Consider the following 22,091-nt stretch of genomic DNA (forward strand, 5'->3'; position numbering starts at 1 on the left):
GGGGGAGTTGGAGAGAGAGGGGGGGGGAGAAATGATGTGGAACAGCGTTGAACATCGAGAGAGGATTAAATGGCAAAATATCACTCAGAGAAGTGCTCTGAGCACAGAGCTTGGAAGCTTCGGCAGTTGAGAGCGAGCGATGGCCAGTACGTGACCAAAATATTCTCCTATGGGTTCCACGCATAGAGAGGCAGAGAGAAGAGGACTGACCAACGAAGAGATGGTAGTGAAAAAAGAATGGTTCTACTCTTCACGAACCCTGAAATACACGGAGAAAATACCGCTGGCTAGCCCAAAGAAGAGGACCTTGACCACCGATGCGCAGTCATAGGTAGGAACGTGAATTACTCTTTGAGACACTTATACATATATTACATCTCTGGCAAATCGTGCGAGGAAATCCACTGGTACGATGCGGGGAAAAGTTACGTTCCGGTTCATTGAGCATGAGGTATTAAATCAGGTAATTAACGTGAATATTTCGGAGGGTGAACGGATTAATAAAGTTTGGTATTAAATGTGCGGTATCGAATATTATACAACTTGTCTAAATTTAATTGTCTTCCTGAGAAGTCCTTTCCCGTTCTCCAGTGACTTTTACAACTGAAATGTTTGTAACAGAAAATGTAATGTTCTTTTCGTAAGAATATATACTTAAACGAGCTTTACTTAAATCTTTGAATTTAAGCTTCTTGATACTTTTACTACCAACCATTCAGAACTGGTCAACCATTGGGATACAATTACATTGTTTCATTATATTACGCAATTGCACGGCGGTCATTAATCAACTCTAAACTGTATATTTTGACAAATTTTTTCAACAATATTATTCAGGAATTCATTTATGTTGTAAATGTCGATGCAGAAAATAAAAGAATTTTCTGCGGAACTTCATATTCTACGGCAGATACTTATTTCTTCACAGAAAATATGATAAAGGAAGCAGTACCTATATTTAAAGTTTTTGTTGTGATAAAAATATTATAATACTGATATGTGTTTCCTTAATAGATGCTGTTGATTTGTTTTAACTTATACGGCGATATTAAGTTAATGCAAAATTTTGTAACGGTTTTAATTATTCCAGCCTCTTTGCAATGTACGTGTCACCCAAACTTGGGTGTCGTGGTAGTCAATGTTAATAGTAAATCTACCCTTGGCATATACATATATGTTATTGACATTGTTATATACGAGGCAATAACCTGTAATAGTAAATACACAATGTGCACTAAAAAGAAGTCGTATTTAAAAACTCTTAATAATTTCTCATCTTGCTTTTATTATTATAAATAACATACCTACTTCGTCATTTTCACATGTACTTTTATAATTGTCATTACGAATTCCAATTTCATCTCTGCTAAATTACACTCGATGTGTATATAATAAATTATATAAATAACATACCTACTTCGTCATTTTCACATGTACTTTTATAATTGTCATTACGAATTCCAATTTCATCTCTGCTAAATTACACTCGATGTGATTAGCATGTGCCTCTATTACATGTTTTTTATTATCGCCACTGTATGTTATATTTTGACAATTCTGGAAAATCGTAAGAACGACATGACTGTTGCATAATTAATTCTGATTCTACTTCTATAAATAAAAAGAAGGATTAACACACTCAACTCTTTTGCAATAAATGTACAATTTTACTGTTATCAATATACAACAAGGTAATGATCACTTTCCATGATAATCCAGAAATCGATAAACTTATTTTTAAAAAGGAGCCAATATTTCGTTTCCTTCTATATTAGTCCAATTATGTTTTAATGTTCGAGATACTGTCGGTTGGAAGTAAAATTCCGTGGCTGTTAAACATCGCTCATAAATCGACGCCGGGCTACACGGGATTATTAATCTACAGGAAAGATCTTTCGCAAGTTGGCACCGGTTTGTTAAATATTTTCACGCTTTTACGCCACTTTTCACAGGATTCATGCGCCTGCCTGCCTGTCTGCCGACTGCCACGCCGACAATTGAGGCGATTCGCCAAAAGTACTCGAAACGCGACACTTGTTAACATCTGGCAGTAAACTTGTTATCTCGCGTAGCGTTCTTATCGTACTAGCCACGGCTATACTTCTCCCCGTATACATTTTACAACGTTCCATTAACGGGCAACGTCGCGTTAAAGCGTCGTGCACCCGCACATTTTTTTTTTCTTCTCTCTCAACACAGCCCTGACGCGCTCTGTCCTTGTTTTTCCTCGTTTCCGTTTTTCGCGGTTCTCTGGAGAAGAAATCTCATTTCCCCCCACCCCTCGCCCTACAACCGGCGATGTAACTGACCCGCATTTTCACGTTTAACGAGCGCCCCGAAGAATAACGTAATGCGCTAAATTAATAATTAAGACCTAAACGGCTGGTAATTAAGCAACGGCGCCCTGGAACCGGGCAAGAACGGCTAAGCCGAGAAAACGAATCCGTGAGATGCAGTGGACCATAAGACACCCCCGGAAGAAGGTAAAGACAGTATCAAGGGGCGGCAGGGCGTAAGGCGGGTGGCGGGGGAACGAATAAAAGAAAAAAAATGACGGGAGTATGAGGTGGATGCAAGACCGTGCCGGAACAAAACAAAAAAAAGGAAGCCTGGATGTTTCTGACACTAGTCGGATAATGTAAAAAGGTTCTACTTAATCCATGTGAGTACATTGCTGCCTACTGGAAACTTTCAAGTTTTCACGTCGAACCTTCTAAAAGGATAATCGAATGTTCGTTCAACATTAAACTCACGAGAGAATACTGTTTTCCCTTTTAAGGTTAAATGCTTATTAAAGCGGCATTATTGTACATTTTATTATGAGATACGAGACTATCAGGGAAAACGCTAAATGAAAGCTGTTTAGTGCAACGGATTTGCAAAAGAAACTAATTATTTTGGAGAAGTAAAAGTGTTGCTTTCAAAGTTAAATGAAACTGCTGGCACGGTTGATGATTGGTCTGATAAATCTTGTTTAAACTCTGAGGAATTAGATTCGGCTCGAATGAGGTGAGTAGAAACATATACGAAGGATTTGCAAGAGAACTTGATATACCTATTATTATTCATAAAAAAAAATTAACTGCATGCTTTTCCAATTTAGTTTCACTTGTGTGATACTTTTAACGAACTACGGACATACACATCGGTTAATGTTTAAATTAAGTAGAATAAATATTATCTTCAATTTGTACTAATCGATGAAACAGAGGGTACCTCGTCTATTACTATAAAATTGCAAGGCTATGTTCGACGTTTGTTAACATTGATTCAGAGTTTAACTCAAAAGATCTTAATTGTTCAAAATACGTGAAAATCACTTCAATTTCTTTGAACAAGCAGATATTCCGTATTGCATGTGAATATTTCAATGCAAGTAATTTTACGATGAAATTGGAAATTTGAAATCACCAAATAAAAATGCTGTTCTCTAGAAGTATTCACGATTTCTTTCTTAAAATAGCAACATTTGTCATTGAGATATATCCTCTACTTCGATAAATGTTACAAATCTATAAAAAATCAGACCTCGTCAAAATATCATCACCCTATTTTAACAGTGCTTAGATGAGAGGTAGCGTACAATATTTGCAATTCATTGTTAAAGATTTCGAAAGCACACACTTCTACCTTAGTAACATTTAAAACTGCGTTAAATTAAAAAATTACTTCTCGGCATAGCATAATGGCTATTACATTCAAGTATCAGACGCACTTAAACAATTTATAACTTTCCAGAACTGAAATTCAAACACGGATTTCTTGAACTTCAAAAGTAGCCGGAGCTAGTCCAAACTTCCAAACTTCTTACATTCTACCCTGAATTTAGAAATGATGTTTAAAGATATCACAACTTCGCAGTTTTGAGTATCTCAGAAGTTTATCCAGTAATGACTACTTCTGAACCGTGCAACACTCAACGCGGTGATCTCTCTCATTAAACAAATCACATACTTCGTCAAAGTAAGATACGCTTACAATGAACAATGTTGATTACTTCGAAAATCGTCAAATAACATTTACTTTTCGATGCTACAGTCCTTTTCATTAGAAAATGAATAGATACATATTATTTGTTTTAGACAATTCCTTTAACCCTTTCGAGGCGGATTATTTTAACGGTGAACTCAATAATATAACAGTACGGGCTATAATACACTCACACATGAAGAGAAAAAATAATTGAAGCATAGTTTCAGGAATGGGATGGATCTACATATAGTCCCATTAGTCCTTTACAATTGGATATGTCTCAATAGTTTCAATGGTGACAGAAAAATGATAACAACTAAGAAATAAGTTTATTCACTAAAATGTCTTTCAAAATGGTTAACAAACTCAAATGGTCAAATGGAAAAAGGCAATTAATTATAATATTATGAATAATAAGGTGTAAAACATTTAATACCGAGTCCAACTATACAGTTTGCACATACACGTCTGGTCCGTTTCTTTACCTTAAATGCTGATCATCTAATACAGATGTGGAAGAATTCTTCGATAATAAGAGCCACATATAATATACTTTTCATACATTTTTGAATGTTCAAGATGCACAGAAGTAAAATATTCTAATATTGGTACATACTATCTTATTATAGATTATTAATATAAAAATTTAGGTAGAATGGTAATGAAATCTAATATTGTGTCGGGAGCCGCATAGAGTAGCTTTGGAAGCCGCACACGACTCGCGACTCGCGAGACGCAGTTTGCACACAGTTTGATCTAATACATCTGTTCCTTTATAATTTTGATTTATGAACATAAACAATTGACTTTGAGAACATATATCCGAGCATACATTGTAAAAGTTACCTCAGGTCGTATTGACCGGTTAGTCTGGCAAGGGTGGACGAAACAGTCCCTGATTTTCGATACCCGCGTGTGATTCGAACCAGCGGTATTAAGTCTGCCACCGTTTAATCTGGGACATTCTTCGTTAACAAAGCTGCTCCGTCGCGCGAGCAATGGTAAATGATTTCGGTGCGAATACTGGTAGAGCAGCCGAATTAATAGTTGTAATAACAGTTACACAGGGCGAGCACGCAGGGTCCCGTAGTCGCCTCGGCTGACTACGAAATTCGCGTAATTGAATAGTCGTGGTCCCCGTATAACCGTACTGAATCGTACAGTCCCTATTTTACTGGCGTCAATCAATAGGCGAACGTAACATTCCACTTGGCATGCTGAAACGTTCCCGTTGCTTACGGCAGATATAACTTCTTGGAACGATATTGATTTCTTGGCCCGATACACCCGCAGGTTTTTCAAACTCGCCCCTCCAACCCTCTACCGGAAGCCGATTTCCAATGGAAGCTGCGGCAAGTCGTGCCCACAGTTAGAGGCTTAATTTCACATCTCATAAAACCGGTGAACGGCGGCCGGCCCGCGGAACGATCCGCCATTATATCAAAGTGAAACACCATCGCTGAAAAACGAGCATCGGCTTCTCGTTACTGTTGCGCACGGATAGCTACCCCGTGCATCCCCTTTCCAGCATGCCAAGGAGAAAGCTTATAAGCGAGCGATGTTTGACTGGAAGCCCATGCGGTGGACCGATCCAGAAGTTCTTTCTCCATCGATACACATTCGACGTATACGGTTACATTGCAAATACGGGGTGTTTCATCTGACTTTATGACCTGAAACATTTCTGCCGTATTTAAAATTTTATAAAAATGTTTGTCTTCAAAAATTACTTAACTATTTCTCCAAACAAGTAGCGTAGTTTTGTCGGCCACAGTGTATTGTAACAGTAACTTTATTCTGGTAGGGTGGGGGGTTAATGAGATACGAAGCTCAAGTTTCTGTTTTATTTAATGCAATGCTATTTTTTTTTCTGGTACCCCATTAGCCATTTTAACCCTCGAATGACGTATAGTGAAAACCGTAGGTCGGCTCAAACGTGACTCATACTAAACACTCTATATCTACATACATAAAACTTCCGCATTCATTTGCAAGAATTTTGAAATAAAATAATACACAATTTCCATTTTCATGAAAAATGATTTCTTTTCATTTGTTAGATAGTACATCATGTTCCCTCGAAACACCGCGGCATACTGAACGAATGACCCAGCTATCGTCATGCGAGGGTTAAAGATGAATTCAACAACGTGCAACAAGAAGTTCTTTAAGGTCACTTTAAGGGAATATTTTATTAAATATTAAATATAGTAATATTTCAGGTGATAGGTGAAACACCCTGTATAGTCCTAAAATTATACATATGTATTTCTAAATACATAATCCTAAAAAATAGTTTCAAACATACACCTATGTATGGTTCTGAAAAAGAAATATCAGAGAAGGATTTATTTTTTGTACGTTCGTAGTAGTAAGGAAATTTCTTAATGAAAATGTGATTGCGCATTATCTCTATGTTACAGAAAAGGGCTGCTTTTCGGAGTGACTCTTGTATTTCTGCGGACGCGTTACACGAAACAATTTTACGTAGAAAGAGGACCACGGTACGCCCGAGGGAGTAATACGGACCTGACCCCACAAATATCTGAGAGTATGAGTATAAAATTTTCGTGGCACGGAATTGGATTGTTATTTTAAAATGTACAGCCACGAGCACGATTAAATCGAGAGGCTGCCTGGAACAAAGTGCAATAATTTACCAGGTAGATATTCAAACTTCAATAATGAATATTTTGCATTTCCATATTTTTTGTTCCGCCTGAAGGGAATGACAGACTGTTTTGTTCATAACGAAACTGAAAATCGGTGCATTGAATTTTGCCATTGGCAATAGAATGTTTATTAAATACTTGACGCTTCAGGCATTTGTATTCACGATCAAATATTCGTTTAAATGGAAGCGTCACCAACAGATACTAATTTGTATTGTACACAAATATTAATATTACAAGAATTAGTAATTTGCTAGTTAATTATAGAATAATATTGATCATATATGTGATCATTTATTTATCAATTAAAACCCGAACCCTTTTTAATTTCGATAATTAATTTCAAAGAAACTTTTTTTCGATACCTAATACCAGTAAAGAGATATTTGTTCCAAAATTATATGATACGAAGATCATTAGTATTATTTTGCTCGAAACATTATTTCAGTGCCGAAGAGTGGTAATAAAGGAAGAAACAAATTAATATAAATCTATGATAATATGTATTGAGATATTACATAATCCAAATAATTTAACTTCTGTAAATATGAGCATTTTGTAATAGAAACTTTTTAACCTATCTCATATCTGTTAAGTTGGCCACAATTAGTTTGTCGGAATATTTAAAAAAATAATGCCAATTCAATTTTCAAATTTGGAGAAGGACATTTTCATTAAGATCTCCTAACTTAATGTTGTAATGTCAGACGAATTTTTGATACACAATATAATTCTATTCCTTTTGTACTAATACACTTTAATTTAATTACATGACATTTCTCAGTGTATGCTTTGAACTTCATACTACCTCTGGTAAAAACATTTCATTTAACAGATTAATTATTTACGTATTAAATGAGAAAAACATTCTCACTGATAATAAAAGCATTAAAACGATATAGTCACATATATTTAAGGACACAAATATTTTTGTTCATTTGCAAAATACAGAAGGTGAAAATTAAACAATGCAATATCTTTATTTAATTAGTCATGCTAAATAAATTCAGATAATGAAACATGTTTTAATAATGAAAAATGTTAAATATCTGATACCATTACTTGCTCCTGCATTCTTCATAATTTTTATGAAACATTTGTTATTCTGTCAATATACTTTTCAAATACCCTCAATTCATTTACTTTATTCCTTTAATGTACACGCAATGATATTTTCTATTTTTAATACGAATGTAAATAATTTAAAAATTTATTTTATTCCGCTTGATTGAGTATTCTTTGTTTCGGGTAATGTAACTTTATTTAATTTTCATATACCATAATCTACATATTTATTAACACGTTGGCTACTACAATACTGTTTCGAAAACGTTCGTCTCAGACCACTCTGTCTCCATCATTCTTTTCAGTGGACTGTTCTTACCTTCTTGTTTAGATATGAAACATACATAAAACAGGGATAACAAATAACATAAAATATGAATGAATATTAAAAAATACATTCTGCTTTTATCAAATAGAGTATGTTGACTTAGAAATCGTATCGTTATATGTACAGTATCGGACACAAGTATTCGAACGCCTGGATTAGTTTAGTAAGACGCGAAGAACTTTCCAACCATTAACCTGTTCTTCGATGTCTTTAGTTTATTTGCACTATCACCGATCAAATAGCCTTCACCACGAAGAATAGACACATTAATATGTCTTGTTTTATTATGCATTTCTGACAAGCACTTGACAAAAACGATGGGCCCTATTCCTTAAATAATATAAACCATCTATTAAGGGCCATCAAATGTATACGTATATACCTGAGTCTAAACATTATCATAAACTGAAAAAGTCATATCATGCGAATAATTATGAATGTTAGGTATCTATTGCGACGCCTTGTAGCAAACGTGGTAATACATTTATGATTAAGTTTTTTTAAAAGAACTTTCCAAATGTTCATAACTTCATACAAGTTCGAAAATATACCATGTAAGACAATAATTCTTTTGCTGCAATCTATACTACATAGGTCAGTGAACGGGAATGTTGGGTACAAAAACGGTAGGTAGACAGATATCGCTGAATACGAAGGTTAGTGGACGTATTGCTTCTGCAATCAAAGCTGAACGGTTTCCGAGTGACTTGTATGGCTTACAGACCTCTTCCCGTTTTAATTAAGATAAAAGTAATAAATTCGGTCCACGGGTATTAACCCGGCTGACAAAAGTGACCGGATTATACGTAATATCAAGTTTCCACATAATCGGGAGTTTACTGGTCATTTGAATTAAGATCTTTACACGTGGCTTTGAGTATAACGGTTCTTTTATTAATTCTTTATTTTCGCCTGGCTACCGTGCCCCGTATCTACCTCCTTCGTATTTACACCGGCCGCAGATCGACGAAAAAATCTACCAGCTATAAAAATTGCTGATTTTATCTAAATTCGAACGTGCACGGAAGCCCTGTTATAACATGCGGCCACACTTGTCCCGGGGCTAAGGAATCGTTTTCTCTTTATTAACCGTACGGCCCGTAGAATTTTCACGTTCTCCGAGAACGTAGAGCTTTCGTCTCTAATAGAACTTTCAATCACGACTTAACCGGCCAAATTAAAATTTTTACGAGTGCCCTGGAAACACGTTCACGAATAACGAGTTCATGTTAATTCGTTTTACTGCTCACGCGTAACGTTAGTTCGAAAGTAAAAAAAAATGCCGCCCGAAAATTGATGACTGAATCTCTCGCGGTGTGTCTCGCTTTTTCTAATCAAAGCTGTATCTACGCTTGATGTTTTTGTTTATCTTATCACGTGATTATGCCAGGAACTAGAGAGAACAATAAAAAGAATTGCTGTGACGAAGTACTACATTTCAAGGCGCATCGACTACGGTCGTAAATATGTCCGTTTAAAAATGTCGCCAACGACATAATACACGCGACAACAGTTCATAGTAATTTTTTTGCGTACGGTAGATAATCTCGATTCAGTTTTTAAACACTGTTTCAAGTCCATCTATATTATACTTTACCTACCTATAGAAACCATTAAGAAATGAAAACAATCGTAAAACATTATAGGGATCAAAAAGTGAACGGTGTTCTAAAATAATTCTTTATAAATTGAAAGGTACATACAGTACAAGTATGTATGCATTTAAGGATACCCATGTAAAATTTCTGAGAGTCTAATATGCTTATCGTTTAAATCTAACGTAACTCATCGAAAAATAAAATTAATTCTTTATACATTCTTTTGAATGTAAAGTGTAACCTTGTGCATTTAAGGATATACAGGGGGGAGGGCTATAACTATTACCACCTGAGATATCTTAGAAACTATAAGGTTCCCAGAAATCTTTGTTTGCCCAAAATTACGAAGTACGAAGAGAGCTATCCGATGGCGCTAATAGTTCTTTGGCAGGTGGAGGTACTTTGGATATTTCAAGGTCACCTCCATTTTTTAAAATGGATCGGTATGTTTTTGTTTCTATAAAATGATAGATCAGGTTAAAACGAGTTCAACAAACCTATTACATAAGATCATAGTAGGTGTTCGAAATGGTGACCATCACTATCAATACAATACTGAATTCTTTTTATGACTGATTCACGTGCAAGTCGTCATAACGTCAGAACTTATTGACGCACAGGCTGCAATAATTCGTTGTTGTATGTCTTGAGGTGTAGTTGGTACTTCTTTGTACACTTTATTTTCCAATGTTCCCCATAGAAAGGAATCTAGAGGTGTCATGTCTGGTGAATTAGCTGACCACGATTTTGGACCGCCGCACAGTGGGCCAGATCGAAGAGCTGTTCATTTGCCAAAAAATCGAATTCCTTATATCGATGTTTAACGAATGTATATCGCTTCCTAAATGTGTATCGCATTCAAAAATGATGAAAGTAATGAGATATATTAAAAGTTGTAGTTAAAACAAGCATTAAGTTTTTTTTCTGAGACAGATGTGGATATCGTTCAGCATACAAGTTTCTTGCCCTTACAGAATTTTGTTGGCATTCCCCATAAATAAGAAACATATCGACTTGTTCTTCAAACGGATACATCGCGCCCGATTGAGCGATACGACACTACTCTTATCATGTTTACATTATTCTGCAAATTTATTAAAGTGTCCTTGAAACAGTGTTTATTTTCAGTGAAGTAAACCGTAAACATTATCGCTTTTCTCTACTTTTTCTGACCTTCAATTACATCATGTTAGAGGTCGTTGAACTAGTTTTAAGCTCCTCTATCATTCTACGGAAACAAAAACATACCAATCGATTTCAAGAAATGAAGATGACCTTGAAATGACTTTTAAGTACCTCCACCTGCAACAAGATTATTAGAACTATCGGATGGATCTCTTCGTACTATGCAATTTTGGTTAAACAAATATTTCTGTGAATCTTATAGTTTCGAAGATATCTGAGGTGGTTATAGTTATTGACCCACCCTCTTATACATATGTATGTATAAATATAAAAGAGCTTAATATGCCTGGCATTTAAATCTAGCGTAACTTTTATGTATTTAGAGTTCTTAACTTTTGAATTAATAATTTTGAAACAATAGAACAGTAAAATATACTTTCCTCATACGAAGATATAGAATTAACACTCCTCATTATTACATTATGGATTACAGAAATTTCTTTTCTTTAGTTACGTCAATGTTTAATAATTGTATTATCAAAGATTATTATTCGCTATGAAACTGTACAATAACTCTCTTTTCGAAACTATCAGCAATTGTGCAGATTAAAAGCGACGGCTGCATTGTATCAGTAAGGTCTGTCGTTGCGGAAACTTTCATTGAGAAAATAAGTAGGTTGACAATTGTGCATTGAAAAAGTTTCTAGACATCTCATTTCCCAGTTTTCACTGGGAATGCCGTATGTTCTGGTGTAAATCACCGTGAGATTTTTTTTTAACACCGACAATTGTTTCCCTGTTTCCGTGCAACTTCTTTCTTTTGTGCGTTAATACCATCGGAACGCGAATTTAAAATCTATCCGTACTGTGTTTCTACATTACTGTCAGGCGCCGCAATTCTTTCAATGGCTTTTTCATATACATTGCGAGAATAAAATCGAGTGCATGAATATTGTTCATTCCTGTTTGCAAAAGGAGAGACTCGACTTGTACATTCAAACAATCCGACAAGCGCGTTCTTGTGGTTTTTCACAAATAATTTAATTACATGTCACTAAAATGCATTATAAGGTCGGAAAAATTTATATAATTAATAATTTTTATGGAGCACGGTATCGAATGGAAGGACGGAAGTATCTAATGCTAAATGCTATGTCTGAAATAAATGATTTTGCAAGAGTAAATCTCTGAATTTGTGCTGCAATAACGTAGACACTTTAATAAAATGTAATAAGATTTTTAATATGTTCTATCTTGATAAAACTACTGACTGATGAAATAAATGTTCATTCAGTCCGCGGTTTTTTCAATCGTTTCAGAAATAGGACAAGAAATATTACATGTTCATAAATCAGTAAAGGATTCATAATAAATTTACATATGAGGAAGTTTAAGGTCAAACAGATTAATGATAATATTCGTAAATAGTGAAGATGACTCATAAAGTACAACGTAAGAATAAATGAAGCATACGTACATATTTGGTGCGTTTATTTGACTTATAAAAAGTATTCCATAACAATTGGTTGAAAGAATTGTGACTTTGCATACAAAGCCAAGCAAAATAAGTATGTAAGATAATTTCTTCATTACATTTATGTTTCATATATAGAATCTCAATAATAAAACCCGACAGTAATCAAGAAAAGAAAATAAAAACCGGAGCAAACAATTGAGTTGACAGTATATTCAACAGTGCATCAATTAACAGAAGAATATGGCTGAAAAGTGAAATTTTCATTTTATTGAAACATAAAACTCGTATAAGAGCATATTTCTTCAAATTTACTACGAATTTTTCATGCTGATAATCGCAACAAAATGTTGATAAATCCGTCACTTTACTGTGTTTCACGAGGGTCATGAATCAATCTCTATTTCATCGCAGAGGTTGTCGAACGCACAAAAATATAAGTTGAGCTTATCGCGTCAAGCGGTGTATCAAAGTAAACAAGAAGAATAATAGCTGTGCAAACGAAAACGATGAAGTTCGGAAGCGCAGGATGATGACGTCTGTAAATTAACGCAACTCATCTCTCGAGTATCTCGACTCATCCACGGCGAACGGCAGAGTCTGACTGGCGCATTAAAGTAAAAAGATTGATGACGCGTCCCCGATACATATACATCTTCGCAAAACGCCGATGCAAAATCTTTCGTGACTCGCTAATGTTTTGTAACGGTTCTTGTTCTGGCACAAATGTTGATAGATCGTTCCGTTGACCAATGATAAGATCGAGCGCGTGTGTCGCCCACCGGAAGAACGATCGGTATGCGATCACGAGATACACAGAAGCAAGGGTGGGGGTGGAGCACAACGAAAAAACAAATGAAAAGTTCTGCAACTTCTGGAAATTTGTATCCTATACATTTCAGAATTCGCTCACTTTTTACGGAAGTTTCTTGAATTTCCGTAACATTTTTCTTCCGCGCGAAATGATGGAATAACGAGTTCCACGGAGTGATATGCTCTGGACGAATCATCGACGCCATTTTTATATCCTACATCCTCAGCACTTTGAAGAATGAAGCTCGAAGTATTTTTGAAGTTTATACACTTGTACGTAAGTAAGTATAAAACTTGAGGTAACACGTAAAACTCTGTAAGTTTCCTCTGGAGAGTGTAAAATATCAAAAAAGTTTTCGTAGATATTCTATGTTTCGGGGAAGCTATTATGCATTCTACGTATATAGGGTGAGGCATTTAAAACCGGCCACCTGAATAACTGGGTTGCTATTGGTGATAGGAAAAAATACATCAGGCCAAAATTATTTGGTATCGAGGGGCTGATGATCCGATGTTACTAGTTTTCTGATAGGTGGAGGCGTCAAGGAGATATGAAGGTCATCTCTGTTTTTTTAAATGGAACGGTATGTTCTTTTACTTACATTCTGATAGAATATTTCAAGATGAATACCTATATTTGACCTATTGGAAAGGTCATTCGTGGTCTGGGTTAAGCCAATTGTGGTGGAAAATAATTTACTTTGAGGAAACGATCAATCGACTAATGCAAGTGTTCAAAATGGTGACTTTGAACATTGATGCATGCTCTGAACCGTTGCTTGACGGATAATACGGCATGTTGAATTTTAGTTGTGTTTATCGCGGCACAATCTCTTCTTATACGCTCTTTCATATCTTCTTTGGTTGTTGGTATTTCATTATACACTTGCTGCTTTAATTTTCCCCACAAATAGAAGTCCAGAGATGTTAAATCTGGAGAACGTGCGAGCCATTTATGATTTTCTGCACGAATTGAGTAATTATCCGTGTAGAATGAGCAGGACATCCATCTTGTTGGAACCATATAGTTTCCAGCAGGTGTGGCAAAATTTCCGTTAAAATGTGTTTATATCTCGAAGTGTTTAATGTGCCATCGATAAAATAAGGACCAACTATTTCACCGTTAAGAAGTCCGCAATCACCGTGGATTTTCTATTAACCAATAATGCACATTATGACGATTGACTTGGCCACAGTTTGTAAATGTGGCTTCGTCCGTAAACCAAACTTTAGTCAAAAACAGCTCATCACTCTGTAATTTCTGCAGACCCCATTCACAAAAATTTACACCGTTTTGAAAATCATTCCCATGTAATTCTTGGCGAAGTGAAACATGAAAAGCGTGGAATTTATTTGAATGTATTATTCGCAAAACACTTCGTTGACTAATGCCACTTTCATGTGCTAGCTGCCTTGTACTAGCATGGGGATTTTTTGTTACAGCTGCTAAAATATTCACTGTATTTCAATCATCAGTTGCTGCCTTGAATCTTCTTTGTATTTTGTTATCTACACATCCAGTTTCTTGAAAACATTTAATAACATTCGTAAATACAGATCGTGAAGGTGTGACACGTTCGAGGAAACCATTCAGCGTACAAACAGACTGCATCTTTTACAATTTAGGCGACATTCCCCGGAAACAAAAACCATATCTACTTTCTCCGCTATTGAATAACGCATTTCGGAAACTTGAGATACACTTCGCTCGGCAGAGATTCTCATAAACGACTAATCATAGTATGTGCAGATGAAGCGTACAACATGATTGAATGTTTATTTCCATTCGACGACCCACAACAAGAGATTACGAGACAGAGATGAAGTAGTAATATTAACAACCAGAGACGGCAAGGAAGTGTTCGACCATTTCCTCAAAGTAAACTATTTTCCATCACAGTTGGCTGAACCCAGACCACGAATGACCTTTACATAGGTCATTGTATTCGTCTTGTCATTTAAAAAAACAGAGATGTCCTTGATATCTCCTTGACGCCTCCACCTATCAAAAAACTAGTAACATCGGATGATCAGCCCCTCGATCCCAAATAATTTTGGCCTGATGCATTTTTTCCTATCACCAATAGCAGCCAAGTTATTCAGGTGGCTGGTATTAAGTGCCTCACCCTGTACAACGAAAGAGGAAGGAGGGAAAATAATGTAGGTTTAAGTCGACCGAATAGTCGAAAATTAAATTAATTGTAAGTTACAATTTAGTATAATTTGTTAATACCTATTATACATAGTAAATTACTAAAATATAAACAAATACAGATTTATAAAAACTGCTTGATGTAATAGTTAAAGTAACTAATTTAGTTGTAAATATCACAAGGCACGTCAGGTACTTACTTTGTTCTTTGAACACATTTATTTATTAAACTCTCAAACATGCTTTAATCTCGATAATAAACGTTAGTATTACAGATTAAATATAAGATAATATTATTAGTGAATAAATATGTATTACTACTGCTAAAAAAGAAGATAAATACATGCAGATGGTGATCGGGAAATGGGTGCTATGAAAATACCTGTTAAAACAAGTTCAATGTGTTACGTGATAGAATCGTTCGTACAAACTGAAGGAACATATTAAACATTTTGCCTCATAACATGAATATAATTCAACTAGTTGTATAATTTCATGCATTGTAAGTAGTATTCAATATAATGTTATAAAATCTGTAAAATATTTCTGTCATTTCTGTGCTTTTATGATTGAATATTGTTACTTGTGCAAGATAGAAGAAGCACACATAGCTTAAATTACAGTAATATTCAATTTTTGAAAAACTACTGTAAATAAATAAAATTAAGTGATATCATCGTATTATTCATAGAATACAGTGTTATTCCTATTCCTGTTGCCTCTGTTCACTTTTCCAGAACTACAACTTATAAACAATAGAATTGACCTAGAAAACTGAAAGTGCTAAGAATTTAGTTTTGTTTATATCCACAATCAACTCCACAATCATATAGTCTTCAACACTTTGCAATGCATTCGACAACTAATTCTTCATATTTCCATTGTTAATAAAACATGAGTATTATGAAAAAATTCGATATTTAAACTGATCACTAAACCGATTCGTTTTTTTCCACGAATTCAGACATATTCACATCCCAGACACGCGTTCCAACTACGTGTCCCTTGTCCCGTTTGGTCAAGTAACAGTATACTTAAACGCGACGGTTAGATCGTTCAGGACTTCCAGATATTTTATATCGTTGCCCTAGCGGCCGGAAACTGGTTGATAGATAGTTTCGTTGATTGACAACGAAGCGAGCCTCGTCAGACGTATGCGAGACGAATGAACGGTGCACTCCCGTCGAGGGTTGGAGGAGACAAAGGGGAGGAATAAAGAAAAAGAAGAACGTGGCGAGGTTAGCGGAAAAACGGTTAGTTGGGCACCTTCCTATTATTCACGCGCGAGATAGGTGCAACGGGCACGGGCGGACAGAGGGAGTGGGGAAAAGGTGGACGGGTTGGGGAGTAGGGAGTTGATCTAACTCGATCTCGAAGAGGTCGGGGTGAGGCCAGACTTAGGAAGGTGGGTTAGGGGTTCGTGGTGAATTCTTATAAATCAAAACAGACACGCTATCCCGTCTCATAGAGTGTTTCCACCCTTTCCTGCGCCGGCACCTAGATACGCATTCTTATTTCTTTTCTTCGTAGTACCAGCTACGGAAACTAAAGAAAAGATGCCGGGGAGAATAGAGAGACGCAATAGTGCGCGTAAAACGGCCAAACGGGAGGAGATAACGCGAGTGCATTATTGCATTTACCGTGAATTGTCGACTAACCGGTTCGGCATTGACGGTATCGGTACTGGGAGTATAAGATTACATAGCTTCTTCTACCTGCAAAGACCGACGCTAAAGTGCAGATTGCTGATCCGTGTTGATATTGGATTAATATGAAACTAATGAATGTTTTTAGTCTCGATCGAATATGAATATAGTACAGATCGATATTTTGTATATATTGTTTAACAGATAGGGTAAATGTCCCAATTACTGCCAGTGTCTCTAATACTGTCACTTTATTTAGTTTACTTAATAAAAACGTAACGTATAAAGAATTTTGTACAAAAAATTGTAGTATTAAATTGGGACCCTGATTCACATAAAAACAAAGAAATACATTGTTTATACTTATATATTTACATATACTTGTTTTTTTAACATTTAAAAACTAATGTTACAAAATAGAAGTGCAATTTGAGCGTCGAAAACGCGATTACATAAGTAGAAGGTGATGAAGGTGAATCATAATGTATAAATGTAAGTTAAGGTAGGATTTCTGTACTTTCCATTAAACTATTGAAAATTGACAGAGTTAAAGTATTAAAAGTTTTCTCTGTCAAATTCGTTGTGATGTGCGGACGTGTTACTCATTGTCAGTGCTCTTACATTCAGTATACTTTTCTGCTATATTTGGTCCATTTGTACCGCCTTTTGGCTATCCACAGTGTCTTGTGACATCTGACGGTCACCAGTGACATTTAACATTCAATAGGCCGACATGGTGATTGTGAAATACTTTAATCACCAATCTATTACCTAAATTCTCAGTTCTGATAGCTTTCTTGTGTCCGTTCGGCTCTGTTGTCATCATGACGCTTATGTGTTGGTGTTGGGAGTTAAGTGTGTGACAACAAATATAAGCCAGTGTCTCTCATTCTCTACCGTTTCCTTCTTACGTCATGGCAACCCTCAACAAAATTAATGTGCAAAGACTGCACAACTTCGGTCACAAATCCAGTTACATGCCCTACCTCTGGAATATCATCTCACCCGGGCTCATCGTGTCTTCTTCGCTGTTCACACCCATGGCAAACGGGAAAGCTACTTGATTGTAGTGAACCGACAACCGCTGTCTCTCCGAAATCACAGTCGTCCCATATAAGCAAGAGTCTACTGGAGAGAATCAGCGATAGTCTCGATTCTAAATTGAAGAAACTCGAAAACGATTTCATGGTTTTCCAATCAAGCATTGAGGTTCTCAACAGCACTCTAAATAACATTAACACAAGAATCAACGACATAACCGCTAGAGTGACCAAACTTGAGTCCAATACGAACAACCAGGAAGAAAGTATTATCGATTAAATCGTGGAGAGAAATAAGAGATCAAACAACCTGATCTTCTTCAACTTGGATGAAAATCCCTCGCAGTCAGACAAGACCGCTATTAAAAATATTCTGGACACCATCCTGCCCGATTCCTGCAATAACGACGTTACCATCGGACGGTTCGGCAAAAGGTGAATCTGGTGACAAACCTTGGCCAACGTGTGGTACATTCAAATCTCCCGATGTATCGCTCTCGATCCTGAAGAATAGACATAAATACCAGGGACTTGTCAGAATCTCGCAAGACCGAACGGTTAAACAACGCACCTTCCTAAACAATTTCTGAACTGAGTTACAAAATAAGAATGACAATTCGAAGACAATAAGATACATTCGTGATGTACCCAAAATAGTTTCGATTTCACAAAATTCAAAAAACGCGGCTATTCTCCATTAGTGTATTACAAAAACGTGTGAGGTGTCTTTGTACAAAATTACAAGATTTATGTCGCTCGATTGCTTGTTCACTCTAATCGTATGACATTGTCTTTACTGAAACATGGCTCCATGGTGGTATTTCGACAGCGGAGCTCGGTCTCACAGGATTTAACGTCCACCTCTGCTAGTACTTGCTCGAGAGGTGGAGGTGCTCTTATTACCGTCAAAAGCTCGCTGTGTAGCTCAATTATTCGTACGAAGATCTCACACGTCGAACATGTTCTCGTTAGAATATATTTTGAATCGTCACGGGCCATCTCTATGGCTGCTTATATCCCGTCTGCGTCACCACCTCCTCTGTACCTCGATTTTTCTGACTGTATTGTACAGGTTGTAGACCTGTATCCCAACGACCATATATTTGTAATGAGTGACTTTAATCTGCCTCATATTGAATGGAGTGATCAAATACATCAGGCAAAACTCGGTCGCATTATCTTTGGAATATTTGGTGAACAACCTCAATCTCTGCGGCTTAGTCCAAATGAATCATGTACGCAACTTTCTTGGCTCTTACCTCGATTTGATTTTCTGTAGCACCACCGATGTTGTAATAACCCCGCCTGATGATCCCTTACTCAAATGCGACTCATACCATCCGACCTTGACTATGCAATATCACGTTCATCCATCATCTCACGCATCGTTGATAAATAATGCTTCCTACAAGTATGATTTGAAACACGGCAATTACTCCGGAGTGTGTGACAAACAATGTGAAATACAACATAAACAATTCTATGTATCCCAAGTAGTTCATATCAAAACTAGTTAATCTTATACGCCGAAAGAAAAGAGCACACAACGTTTATAAATGTACCAGCCACTATGACGATTACCTGCTTTTCTCTAAATTTCGCTCTGAATACAAGATACTGTCGAGAAAGTGCTACATCCAATATGTCAGAAATACCGAAAGGTTAATGCTAGATAGCATTAATGTTAGACCTTTCTGGAGTTTTATAAACAATCAGGGTAAATCCCACAAACTACCAACTGTTATGCACCTGGATAATGCTAGTGCAACTGATGCCTTATCGACCGCAAATCTATTTGCATTTTTTTTGGATCTGTCTATACTTCTCACTCTGAGGTCTCACCAAATTTCACCTCCGATCAGAGCACTCAAATCTCAACCATCAATATCAGTATCAGTGATACATTTAATAAAATTAAAAGGTGAAATTAAAAATATAAAAAAAACATTCTAACAATTTCTTCGCAGTGTTAAACTTTATATGACTGTGGTTACATTTATCATCTGTTTTGGACACAGGAGAGAATTTTTCTATAGAGAACGTTGCAACACTGAGATAGACTGTACTTATGTCGCTATAAAGAAGTGGCATAATGTAACCATAGCTATAGCCTCTACTGGCATTTTTAAGCAGAAGGGAGCGTATTTGAACACTGAATTTTTAACCTTATAGATAGTGCTTTAGTGGTTGCTTGTAAACCATGGAACTAGAACAAAAGATAATACTTTAGACTAGAACAACGATATTAAAACAATTTTCCCCTGAAATGAATGATTTGTAATGCCATATATTATAAATTCTTATATTTCATGTGGATTTATTTTCTTCGTGAAACGGCAACATAAATTTTACCGAATATGCAATCTACATTGAGTGCACGAGGTATTGAATACGTTTTATGTGACGTGTCTCTACCTTATTTACCGTTTCTAGTTACCCATACTATTAGATGTTTCCAAAAGTACTGATCATTATTGGGTCTAATGAGGTACCACCCTATATCCAGTTGTTCTACTAACGCGTTCACTGCCTATATACCTTTTCACATTTATGCACTTTTAATAATTTGATGAGAAATTAATGTTTTCTTTAATGATAAATATTTCGTCCAATTAACCGTGTAGGTACACAAATTGTGTGATAACTGTGAGCTGTTTTCTAAAAATAGCTGTAATACTAGAGAGGCTATTAACTCTGATTAAACACATTATCGGTTTAGATTAACGTGCATTTTGTCCTGAAAAGTCAGTAATCGTTAACATAACCACCGTTGACTGGTATTTATGTGCTCATAACGACAAAGATCGGGATATACAGATACATGATGGCGGTTATGGTACGAAAATCTGCAAGACAGCTGATAAAAATACTCTTTTCTAATTAAGTTACGTCTATAACAAACGCAACGTAAAAGAATCTACTTGATTGCAGCACAAGCAACAACTATGTCTAACATAAATATCTTGGTCGCATTGTCTTCGCCACAGTCTGCAATCAATGTGCCTAATAATCTGTCCTTCGATATTGTAACACACGATCAGCACTCTCATGGGGACAGTTCAGAACTCTCCTGATCTTAAGCTTAATCTGTGTACTAATTATAATAATGCTGTCCTAGTAACTAGAATGCATAATCTTACAAATCTGCACTATATTCATCTAGATAACATGGCTTAGACAAGCTACACGAGAAAACCGTTGTGAACTCTTTACTAAATAACATACGTTATGTCCTCAACATTAACCATATTATTTTATGTTAAGTACACAATAAATACGTACATAATATTTATAAGAAAAATGGGGGACAGGACAATGTCACGATCAAAAATGTTAATCTCGGTCTTTATTTTTAACAAATTCTAAATTGTACTTAGAGTTTCTGTATTTATTCGTTAAATACTTGATTCGATACTGACACTCGCATAGACCATCAGCGTTGCTCATCAATCATTCTACTTGCGCAACCATCTTGACCGCGTAAGGATGTGTTTGAAGGCTCTTGAGAAAAATGATTGAATATGTTTGGTCTCGCTGTGTTAAGCAATCATGCTACTTGATAACATGCTTTGTTTAATGTAAGATGTCTTCAACACGGAAAAGAAATAATTTATACCAAAGCTTTCAGTTTCACATGACATGTGCTCAAAACACATAAACAACAGTAAATCACGGATATTCAAAGTTGATTGACCAGCATACTATATTACCTGTGATTAATTAAACATCACGGTGACATATACATATGTATATGTATATTTTTTCGCACTTCGTAGGCAAACTAATAAGTTAACACCCAAGCCTAATTTTTTTACCGTTTTTGGCTTTGAAAAAATCTGAAAAAATTCTGGAACACTTAACAAAGTCCCTACGTTATCGTACAATCGTTCTTTAAGTCAAATGTCTACAACATTTTTCAATAAAAATAAAAATTTGGAGTCAAGCCCGGAAAAATGGGATTTCGTTTGAGCTATCAACGACCTAACCCACATTGCCTACAAAGGGCGAAGAGAAACATATTCTTCACATCACAATATTAATTGTTTGTTACAGTATCCGTTTTGATAACAGCAATGGTTCAACGACAGAACAGTTCTACAACGAAACATACCCGTCTGAACCGTTCATGGTCATGAATGTTTCCAACAATAGCACGGTTACATTAGAACTGAGAAGATTAAAAGAAAGTGAAGAAAACAAAAAAGA

This window comes from Dufourea novaeangliae, unplaced genomic scaffold (genome assembly GCF_001272555.1).
Source record: "Dufourea novaeangliae isolate 0120121106 unplaced genomic scaffold, ASM127255v1 scaffold218, whole genome shotgun sequence".
In the NCBI taxonomy this organism is placed as follows: domain Eukaryota; kingdom Metazoa; phylum Arthropoda; class Insecta; order Hymenoptera; family Halictidae; genus Dufourea; species Dufourea novaeangliae.